Source organism: Siphateles boraxobius, unplaced genomic scaffold, assembly GCF_051911475.1.
Source record: "Siphateles boraxobius isolate OS27281-9 unplaced genomic scaffold, OSU_SipBor_1 19, whole genome shotgun sequence".
Lineage (NCBI taxonomy): Eukaryota > Metazoa > Chordata > Actinopteri > Cypriniformes > Leuciscidae > Siphateles > Siphateles boraxobius.
The window spans coordinates 19086599-19097500 of record NW_027508799.1 but is presented as its reverse complement, the minus strand read 5'-3'; the positions used below and the strand labels follow the sequence as shown (position 1 = coordinate 19097500).

General features: G+C 37.8%; 1 protein-coding gene across 12 annotated transcripts in view; it reads right to left on the bottom strand.

Annotated features, from left to right (window-relative positions):
• The window catches only part of magi2a (membrane associated guanylate kinase, WW and PDZ domain containing 2a), a 287056-nt gene that overhangs the window by 173642 nt on the left and 102512 nt on the right, over window positions 1-10902 (bottom strand). The window lies entirely within an intron of this gene.

Here is a 10902-nt window from a genome sequence, read left to right as displayed (position 1 = left end):
CTGCACCAAATTTAATGCTACTTATCCCAAACACCATTAGTGTGTGCTAAATTTCGTCCTGTTTTTTGTTTGAAACAATGACAGGTGTGAAAGCAGTGACAGAACTTTCGTTTTTGTGTTTAATGCCGTTCCTTCAAGCAGCCTTAAAGAGAAATACAGTGGTGTTTTGTTTGAGAATGAATTGTATCAAATACAAAAACAACTGCTTTAAACATGGACTGAACATTTTACTTGTGATCAGAACTCTGCGGTGAGTGAATATAAAGGCACTTTTGTAAAGACAGAAACCTTGAAGCAAGCTCGAAGCAGCAGCACAACAAAATGATAAAGACAACCAACAGAAAAACAAGTTCATGTTTGCTCTCGTCATTAAAAGCCCACACCTCCTTCAACTTCCTGTCGATAATGACGGTTCAGGTGATCTATTACTAAAGCCTAGCTACCCTCTCAAGAGCCTTTTAGACTCACGTCAACTTTGTCAGCGCAGTGGCCAAGAACTTCAATCCAGCCAACTGCAAAACAAATCAATGTCTAAAAGCCTTTTATACCCCTTTCCTCTGTTTTTATATTCCAAACGGCAGAGCAGAAAATAGTGTAAATGGGAAAAATAACACTACCGGAAGAACACCTGGAGAGAGAAATAAATTTTGATGTATTGTGATGAAGTCAGTATGTTCTTTTACAATTTATGATGAGTGAGAAACTGAAAGTTTTTGCATGTTATTGCAGTGTTGATATAGCATGTAAATGTGGGTTATATGCAGGGGTGCACATAACTGGTGCACAGGGGGTTAAAATAAATGATGTGCACCAGAAAACGTGGAGGGAAACGCTTTTGAGTACCAACATTTTTAGGGACAGGAACACATTTACTTTTTGTAATGGATTTGCAACGAATCGCAGTTGATCCATGATCCATACGGACCAGACCCGACGGTTCGTTACGCATGTGTTTCGCGGATTATTTGCTAAGTTTAACCATCATAGAGTGAAATGATTTTAAATGCGGAAGAAGGGGCACGCTGTTATTTGTGCGCACTCAGAGAGAGAGAGAAAAAGAGAGAGGCACGTTTCAGACCCGTCTCGGCAAGAATTCTCTCGGTTATGTCAGAAGTGAACAGTTCAGAAAGAAACTGGATTTGTGTGCGTGTATTCAGTATATTCGGTCCATGCATTCAGTCTTAAAGTGACAGCAGCCTAATATTCCTGATGTTGTCTGTATCATTAATGTTAACCTTAAATGGGGCAGTGGGGTCTATATGACCCTAATCAGATACAGATACAGATACAGATAGCTTTATTAATCCCCAAAGGGCAATTCAGTTTCTACAGTACACCGTCTATACATACAACCATTCGCACAGCCATAGCATAAAGTGTATAACATGGGTAACATGATAAGGTCCGGGTCCAAAGACAGTTTATAAATAAAAAAACATCAAAAGTTCCGATCCGTAGCTCCCAAAGTGCATAGTGCCAAGAACAGATCAGTCCATAATTATTTCCTCAGCTCAAAATTTAGCAGACTGATTCCTGAGGCAATAAAGTCTGCTAAATCGACTTTTCCTTAGTAAAAAAAAAATGGTTCCCTTCATCTCAGTGGAATAAGATTTTGTGACTGTTCCTACATTATCTTTCTATACACACACAAAAAAACTGGGCTTGATCCGGTTGTTCTATAGGTATGTAAAAAAAAAAAAAAATTACACTTCTGGTTTTCGGGGTCAATATGACCCCACATTGAAATGAATGGGAAAATCGAAAAAAAAAAAAGTCATTATTCAAAACAAATCAGTAAATCCAGAATAAATCTGAAAATGTCCATACCGCAATGAAGTCCTGGTACTAGAGCAGAAATGCAATGTGGAACGAACATGATCACTTGCACACACACGTGCATGCGCACACAAACACACACACAGGTGTGACTCAAATAGAAAGCATTTTTATTGAAATTGGCAAATAAAATCAATAATTCCTGCATAAATCTGAAAATTCTGACACATAAATGAAGGCCTGGTATGAGAGCACAAATGCAATATGGAAAGAACGTGACTATACACAGATCACATAAACACAGAGAGACACACAAACAAACAGGTGTGACAGCAAAAGAGAGCCTTTTTATAGATATTGGGAAATAAAATCAATAATTCCAGCACGAATCTAATAATGTCCACACATAAATGAAGGCCCCGCATTAGAGAAAAAAACAATGCGGAATGAGCATGATTACACACACACATGCACGGTAGCGCACACAGACACACAGGTGTGTTTACTCTTCACTCCTGTGCATATCCGCCTATAGCTGTTTGTTTTTTGTTTTTATTTACTTAAAAAAATGTATTTCTTATTCTAAATTTAATAATTTTATACATTTTGATTATTGAAATAATATGTAATTGCAATCAAGTATTTTCTTTTAGTGGCAACTTATGTGGCATTATTGCAAATTTATTTGGCATTACTGCAAATTTATATAGCATTATTGCAATAACAAGATACTTCAAAAGAGCTCAAACAACAACAAAAATAATTCTAAACTTTGACAAAATACTGATTTAATGTATTTTAAACGTTTAAATATATATATTCATAACAAAAGCTGTTATAAGATTAGTAAGTCACATCCAGAAAAATGAATGGATCTCTATGGGGCCTCTGCTGGATGCATATGGTAATTACACTTTCAGGCTAAAAATATATTATCTACAAAAAAACATCCAAGAAAACAACCAGAAGATGCCAGAATTATGCATCTAACACCTATATCAATATCCAGAAACAACTCCTATTGAAATTTGATCATCATTAATGTGTTTTTTTTTTCATAAAAATGTAATATTTCATACGTATGCTAATGGTGTAGTGGAGGAATTATGCAGTAAATAGGTAAAAAAGTACTTCATATCTCCCAAAACACAGCATTAATGAATAGATGAGAAGTAAACAAAAAAAATTATATATTATTTGTATGATTAAAAATTTATATTTTTTGTACAATTACTCTATCAATTGTTAGGGTCATATAGACCCCAAAGCCCTGAAGTGTAAACAGGAAACGAAGACCTTTTGAAAATAAAAACATCATCATCTTTACCATGTTCGAGAGAAAAGAAGATTGAGAGCAGTCAGAAGGACAGTGATGCCGACAGCTTGTAGGATGCCATATAAAGTGTGAGTACCAAGCAGCATCTCCAGGTGCTCCCTTGAGAACCAGACCAAAAAAGTTATGTACACCCCTGGTTATATGACATCATAAACATGACCATTTCTTACCAAGTTGTTATTGGCATAGTTTCATAAACTAAAGAGGAAGGTTTATGTTGTGAACATTGTAATTTCAAAACAGTGTAAAATGTTTAATATTACTTCTTTAAATTCCACATAATAAGCTATAAAACCTATACAACATTTTAATGTCTTAGACAATGCTCCTTGAGATGTTCCTTGAGATTCCTCAATGTTAAATATAATATAAAATATAAATATAAATAGTCCAAATATAAATAGTTAGTGGAAGTGGCTTTTTTTTGCAAACTAATTTTACTGTTGACTTAAAAGTAACAAAGAGATGTTAAGTTTAGAGAACTAAAAATGTTGGAAAATAAGGAGTAAAAAAAAAGATGAGGGTGAAGTATTTCCTCATGCTGGGTCGACAGCCTCCTCATTTCTCTGAAGTTCTAGAGACAGGGCGAGAGAGAGGGCAGAGACATTGTTCTTGCATTCAGAAGTGCGCAGCTACGTGAGCTGAGAAACAAAGCAATCATGGATCCCTCACAAGAGCCCTTATAATTCAGAGAATCACAACCCATTTCCAGTAAACCAAATGTAACAGCAAACAATAAAGGCACATTTATAATATAGTAATATGTGTGTAATATGCATGTAATAACACTGTAATAAGCTGCTCAGCACATTTCTTAAGTTTAAATAATTCCAGTTGTGCTTACTGAGACACTTTCATGAATTCTGTAAAGAATTAATCTGTTATGTAATAACACCCGGCACTTATGCAACAAGGGCCCGAGACACATTTTAAATGGTCTTCGCTCTTAAATGTCAGTGTATTTAATGCCGCTCTACTGGCTATTTTCACAAGACGAAGGAACAATGTATCAGACATGGTCTTGACAAAGCTAAAGTACAGGAAGACATAATATAAGGGGAATTAAAGGTTGAACTTCAGAGGGATATGACAGGAAAAGTATTTGATGATGTCTCAACCCTCTGGGGTCGGCGGTCTGGGCCGGCATGACCAGCTCGCTTTTTTCTTATCAGTGCAAAAGAGACTCAAAATACTCTGTTGATTTTGATCTTACATATAAGTAGGGCTGCAACAACGAATCGATAAAATCGATAAAAATCTATTATTAAAAGAGTTGGCAACAAATTTCATTATCGATTCGTTGTTTTGCGCGATTATAACGGCAGTCAATAATTCGCAGAGATGTTTGAGTATAAATAAAAAAAATTTGAGTTGATCTATGAGGTGCCGGACTGGACAAAAGCGGAGCGAACTCTGCGAGCGAGCGCGAGAGAGACCGGGTGTGTCCGAGATCGCGCGAGAGAGATTGAGTGTGTCTGCATGCGAGCGACAGTGCGCGAAAGAGACAGAGTGTGTCTGAGCATTAGCAAATTGGTACATACTACATAGTAATATATAATTACTATATAAGAGGCATGGAAGTTTGATAAATGGACAACAATATAAATAAAAATAACAATCAAATTCTTACCACTGAATTAGCAGACTGTGATTTGAATCAGATAGACAGAAGATGAAAACCCTTTCTTGGCTGTCCCAAGTACCACTACAAGGGGAATATTTTTTCCACAATTTGCAGCACTGAATTTTTTAATCTTTACTCTAAATGACTCAGAGAAACTTCACTATATACTCGGAAAGGATGAGCTGCAAAATACACACCATAGGAGGTGGTCAATCCATTGTATTTGTTTTTTTTATATTATTTTATTTTGTATTTATATTTTATATACTGTGGCGAGGGGGGGGGGGGGGCGTGGTCTCGCGAAGTCTGTAGCGAGAGACGAGTCAGCGAGCTGTGCGGTGAGTAAGTAGGTCAAGTGCAGATGATGAACACCTGTGTCTGATTGCAGTGATTGGCGTGGAGACCGCATATAAGCTGCCAGGAATGAGTGAGCGGGGAGAGAGAGGCTTGGGACTCGCACACGACCCACAGCACACACAGCAGATCGGACTGAGTTTACTCAAGGGGAAAGAGTTGCAGATCAAACGGACTGAGTTTTGCTAAAGTGGAAAGAGTGGTCATCTGACTGAACTGTGAGAGCTGGAGACATACAGCGTGAGCTGGTACAGCGGGCAGAGGTTTCATATATTGTGCTGTAGTGTTTCACTACGGTGAATGCGCACGAGCGCCCCTTTTTGTTTCTTTTATTTCTTTGTTTATAAATAAAGTGCGAGTCCCAATTCCGCCGACCCTTATTTTACCCTTATATTACCCTATATTATTTTTTATATAAATAATTTATTGTTCTGGCAGCTCAGGTGCCTTTAAACAAAAATATACATCTTTTTATGCACTTTATTCTTAAAAAGCCTATATAATTGGCAGAAGTAAAGCATAGATGTGTATGTTTTTTGTGTTAGTCAATTTTTTTGCACTGGATTTTATGCACTGTGAATTTGCACTGTCAGTTCTGTTTTTGAATAAAGGGTTGGAAATGAATGCTTTTTTTTATCCGATTCACCGATTAATCGCAACAAATAATCGACAGATTAATCGATTATTAAAATAATCGTTAGTTGCAGCCCTACATATAAGTGTTATACATCATTCAATCCTGTTAAGTGTCTATTTTTTTGTGTATACTCACCATAAAAACAAAGTATTGTGCTTTTTGTCAAATAAAGAAAAATAAACATGATGCGAGTTTTGCCTTCTCTCTGTCAGTGAAGTCCATTCTGATATGTGTCCGAAAATGAACTGTAACTCAGCGAATACTTGTCACACAGGCATGGGAGATTTTTCTTTATGAAGCTTGAATTCTCTTCTTTTGTAAATATGAATTGCATGTCTATGTGTGAATGTGTGCGCGCTGTTGTTGACTACAGCTGTACAGCGCGCATCTCACACTCGCACCTACTTTAGTAAACATGTTATTAAACTCGTTCAAAAAATCGTTCAAACTCGCAATGCTTTTAGATGGAGCAGCATTTACTACTGATCACAGAGCCGTGCTTCACTGACAAGCTGCGCATAAAAAGTAATTGCAGACTTTGTGTGATTTCTTAATTACATTAAGCCAAATGCTATTGTTAATTTATTTTCATTCTGTATCTGTCCATGTTTTGTTAATGAAAATGCACATGGGATCTCAACCTTGGGTCACCTTCAGTGGACTAAACGTGCCTCACCGTTACTTCATTATTTTTTAAGGAAAACAAAAAATGTCAAAATTAATCAATATTACATTTAAAGTGCAAAGTCACAGGAATGTGAGTTTTAAGTGCATCATGGTTATTGTCTCATAATAATTTATTAGACTGTGTGATTTTAGCCAATGAGAAGGCACTGTCTCATCATTATTCATGACACCACGTGACCTTTTGCTATGAATGGAGCACAGAGAATTGTGATTACTCCCTCTCGCTTTTTTTCAAAACCGTGGTGTGAACTGACTTGCTAAGATGAGCGGTTTCATGACACTTTAATGTGCATTCACACACAAGCACATTGACTTATGCATAAATATGCAAACAAAGAGAGATGACTGTTTGGTTGCTAACCCTTTCTCAGCGCTGGTATCATGCCCAGTTCATTTCACAATACAAGTGTTTAAACAAACAATTGATCTGTTCGCTGCTCCTTCACTGAGCATATACCTGTTCCACACGCTCTAAGTCCAAAAAACACTGCATATACACACAGTGTGGTTCAAAGAGAGTAAAGCTTCATCCTTCAATAATCAGCAATGCCACTGGGCTGACATCATGTCTGTCTCCATGGTGACGCCTCTGCCGGTCGGAAATCCGTTAGGAGAAAGGCTGCGGCAGCCGTGAGTGTCAGGAAACAACCGGCATGGAATACTAAGCATGTTGAGGTTAATGTTTGCACACTTGCCTATAGGCACTAATGCGAATCAACACATACATTTCACTTTATTGACAGAATCAGAGATTTCAAGCTGATATATAACCTCCAGATCTAGACTTTTCTGTGACGTTCTAAATGAAGTGCATTAGTCTTGTTTTTCTGAGCCAACCAAATACTGCCCCTCCGTCCATCTCCAGTGCTCTAACGTCCTCCGCGCTGTTTGGCACTTGATCTGTTGGCTCTACTGGGACATTCTTGTATTTTTAACTTCCTTCGACCCAATTGTGACAAAGAAGTCAAGCAGCTATTTATAGCCACACAAAAAGACAGATTTGAACTCCAGTGAATTCTGATTCGCCTCAAATTAAATCCACGTTCAAGGGGAACGTGCACTGCTGCTGATCAAATTAGCAGTCTACTACAAAAGCACATATGCATACAAATTAGCTGTGGCTTTAATTAGGAGAAATTCATTTCAAAAGCTAGCACAGATCTATTTTAACATTTGTAAAGACCAATGTGAGTGGTGCAAAAGTTGTCCCCGCAATGCTACATTGTTCTTTTTAATGGAACTAATGGAACCTTTCCAATGCATTAAAATTTGGCAAATGGTTCTTCAGATTCTTATCTTATAGAAATCCGTTTTTACATTTTGCTAGCTATTTTACATTTTGGCGAATTGGTGGATATGTACAATCTCATTCATAAGTTTTCACATGATCTGATTCAGGGTTCTCAAGTTTTATCAAACGCTTGGAGTGAGATCACATGCGGTTAGGGGAGGAGCCCTAATGGAGAATTAAATGAAGAAATACATCTTCATTCCTTCCCACACCCACTAACATTTCCCTTAGTTTCAGATAACGCAAGCTAGCCAAACTGAGCCAAAGCTTCTGGCCTGGTTGCAAAGTAGTTGTAGAGTTTTTGACTGCATCAATAATAATGTATACGATGGGCTTTATATTAAATGTTCTAGCCTAAAAATGATGAGCTTTCTTCCAACTTACCTTTTCCATCATAACGTGTGTTCGCGCGATGTTGTTGGTTACCTAGTAACGAACGTACGGTGGACGAGAATGTTCCGTCAACTTCCGTGTGTTCACGCATCTATGTTGCCTAGTAACGAACGCAATCTGGCCGAGATACGTGCTGGCGGCAGGAAACTTCACTTTGTGTGCCTGCAGCCTATACAACGTTGTAAACCTTGCAGGACAACTTGGTTGGCATTGTATTTTCAGCGTGAGAAATATACGGTGTGGTGTGTGAGCGTGTGAACTGGTTGAATTGCGTGTGTCTCACGGCCAATGCGTGAGACTTGAGAACCCTGTGATTACGCCTCAATGACGATTATGTTTAGGGGCGGATCTTAATTCTTTACTTAAATTGTAAGTTTTCGTAGAAATCAAATAAAGTTCACCCGAAATAGCCAACTCAAAAAAATTGTTTCGGTAGCACTTTATTTGACAGTCCTCTTCCGTATATACATAATATGTACTTATTATGGTAAATACATTAACTGGGTAATAACTAGATACTAACTCGAACCTTCCTCCAAACTAGTGTTGTCAAAAGTACTGACTTCGTTACCAAGTCAGTACTGAAATTTAAAAAATGTGGCGCTTTGAGCGTTGTTGAGCGGAATCGTGAACACCTGTCTATCAGCGGACCAGTCCGGTTTCAAATGCTCCCACTTTCAAAACACTTCTGTGTGCTCTCAAACGCTCCCATGCGTTGATCATTTTAGCCAATCACAGAGATATCCGATGAGTGCGTGAACACAATGGCCAATCAGAGGTGTTTACGATTCCGCTCAAAGCATCAAATTTTTTACATTTCAGTACCGACTTGGAACCGAAATCGGTACTTTTGACAACACTATCCTAAACCTAACCTTAACACATGTAGTTAGACCTCAAGTAAGTGCACGTAATATTCAACAATATTACTGATCTGCCTCCATTGACACCATTGTATGAAAACTGAACATCACTGTTTTCTCCAGAGCTGTAAAGATGAATGAACTAAATTAAAAACTAATGATTTTTACAATAGAAATGAATCAACACTGAACTTACTAAAGCTGGACATGACACTACTTTCTTCTAGAGCTGAAGTACAGCCAAAACAAACTTTGTTGGATTATTTTACTGATATCACTATAAAGCTGCTTTGAAACAATCTGTATTGCAAAAAGCGCTGTCAAATAAAGTGCAACCATAGTTTCTCATTAGATGTTCTTCACACTAAGAAAAAGGGGTTACTCTCCAATGAAATATTCTTTTGGGAACCCAAAATTGTTCTTATGTGGCATCACTGTAAAAAACAGTCTTACTTTTTGGTATCAAATTAGACCAATCTACGTTTTTATGTAACTGAATTAAAAAAAGTTAAAGAAAAAAAATTGAAGACTAACTTGTAAGACTAGTCTTAGCAGTTTATGCAACCCGCCCCTAGTCCTAAGATATGGCTTGGTTCCATCATTAAATGCAAATATATTGGATTTGTTCTTTATCTGAAAGGCAAAACTTGTAATAATTCAAACAAACACCACTAATCATTATATTCTAAACTAATTTATCTTGAACTGCCTTTACAACATAGACAGGCAGGTGAACAGGCAGAACCAGCACACTTTATGACTGCTGCAGAGCTGTCCAGCTTTTGATTAGCAATGCAATTTTTCTGGGCTCTCTGGGCTGCGCTGGAGAGCCCGGTTCAGTGGTCACACACTCATAGCACTCACATGCAGAGGCTCGTGAACCCGTGGGCTTCACAAATGGCTGTAAATATTCCTCAAAGTGCAAAGTCCACATCAAGGCCTGACTGAATCACCTCAATCATTCTTTCTTGTTTGTTGTCGAGATATTGATCTCAATCTCTCTCTTTCTCTCTTGTCTCTTGCCCCAGTAAATCTTCAGTAGGCTTTAATTGGAAGCAAAGGCCATTGTCTCAGAATAGGCTCATTTGCCAGATGCAAACAGCAGTAAAAGGAAAGTGGGTTAACCCAAAATGAAAACAGAAAGAATAAGATAAGGGGTGAGAATCCAAAGTTGATCATTTGATGCAAAACATCATGACCGTGGAGTCAAAAAGAAGACTCGCCTGCTCCATTTCGACATGGTAAAAGCATAGGCGACATACTTGTGGTTGCTCAATCCCATCTACATGCAGTTAAATGTATGCATCTGCTGAGAGAAGACACTTACCATTCACAAGTACCAATATTGAGACTCTAATTACACCAATCAAGATAACAGGACTTTAATTGCCACTTTAGATCATAAACGGATTAACTCACAGGCCTACCGGGCATCTGCCCAGGGCACCAGACCAGAAGGGGGCACTCATTAGCCAAAGCAACAGTTCATTTTTACTATTTACAAATTTAAATGTATTATAAAATACTAAATACACTCCTATTACTGCTTATTATTAATTAGTAAGGTAGTTGACAAATGACAAAACAATGACAAACAATGACAAAATTCGCATTTAGAAGATATAACCATTCATCTTACAGTCTCTCACTTCCTCTAAAATGGATCATGGATTTTTATGACATCACCACAGACTTCAGCTTCTCAACACATCTTCTGTCCAATAAAATGCTCTCTAGAATCTAAAGCTCCGCCCCCTATGCTATAAATTCCACCCGGCCAAAGCGACCGTTGACACGTCACAGAGCAATAGGGGTTGGAGATGGTGCTCGGTTGCTCAAACGCTCAAGTTTTATTCAGTTCTCCAACTGTACGTTAGTTAAGAATGAAATAGAATTTATTCACACCTCTACTATTGAATCCAACGTATCATAAGCGCTCTG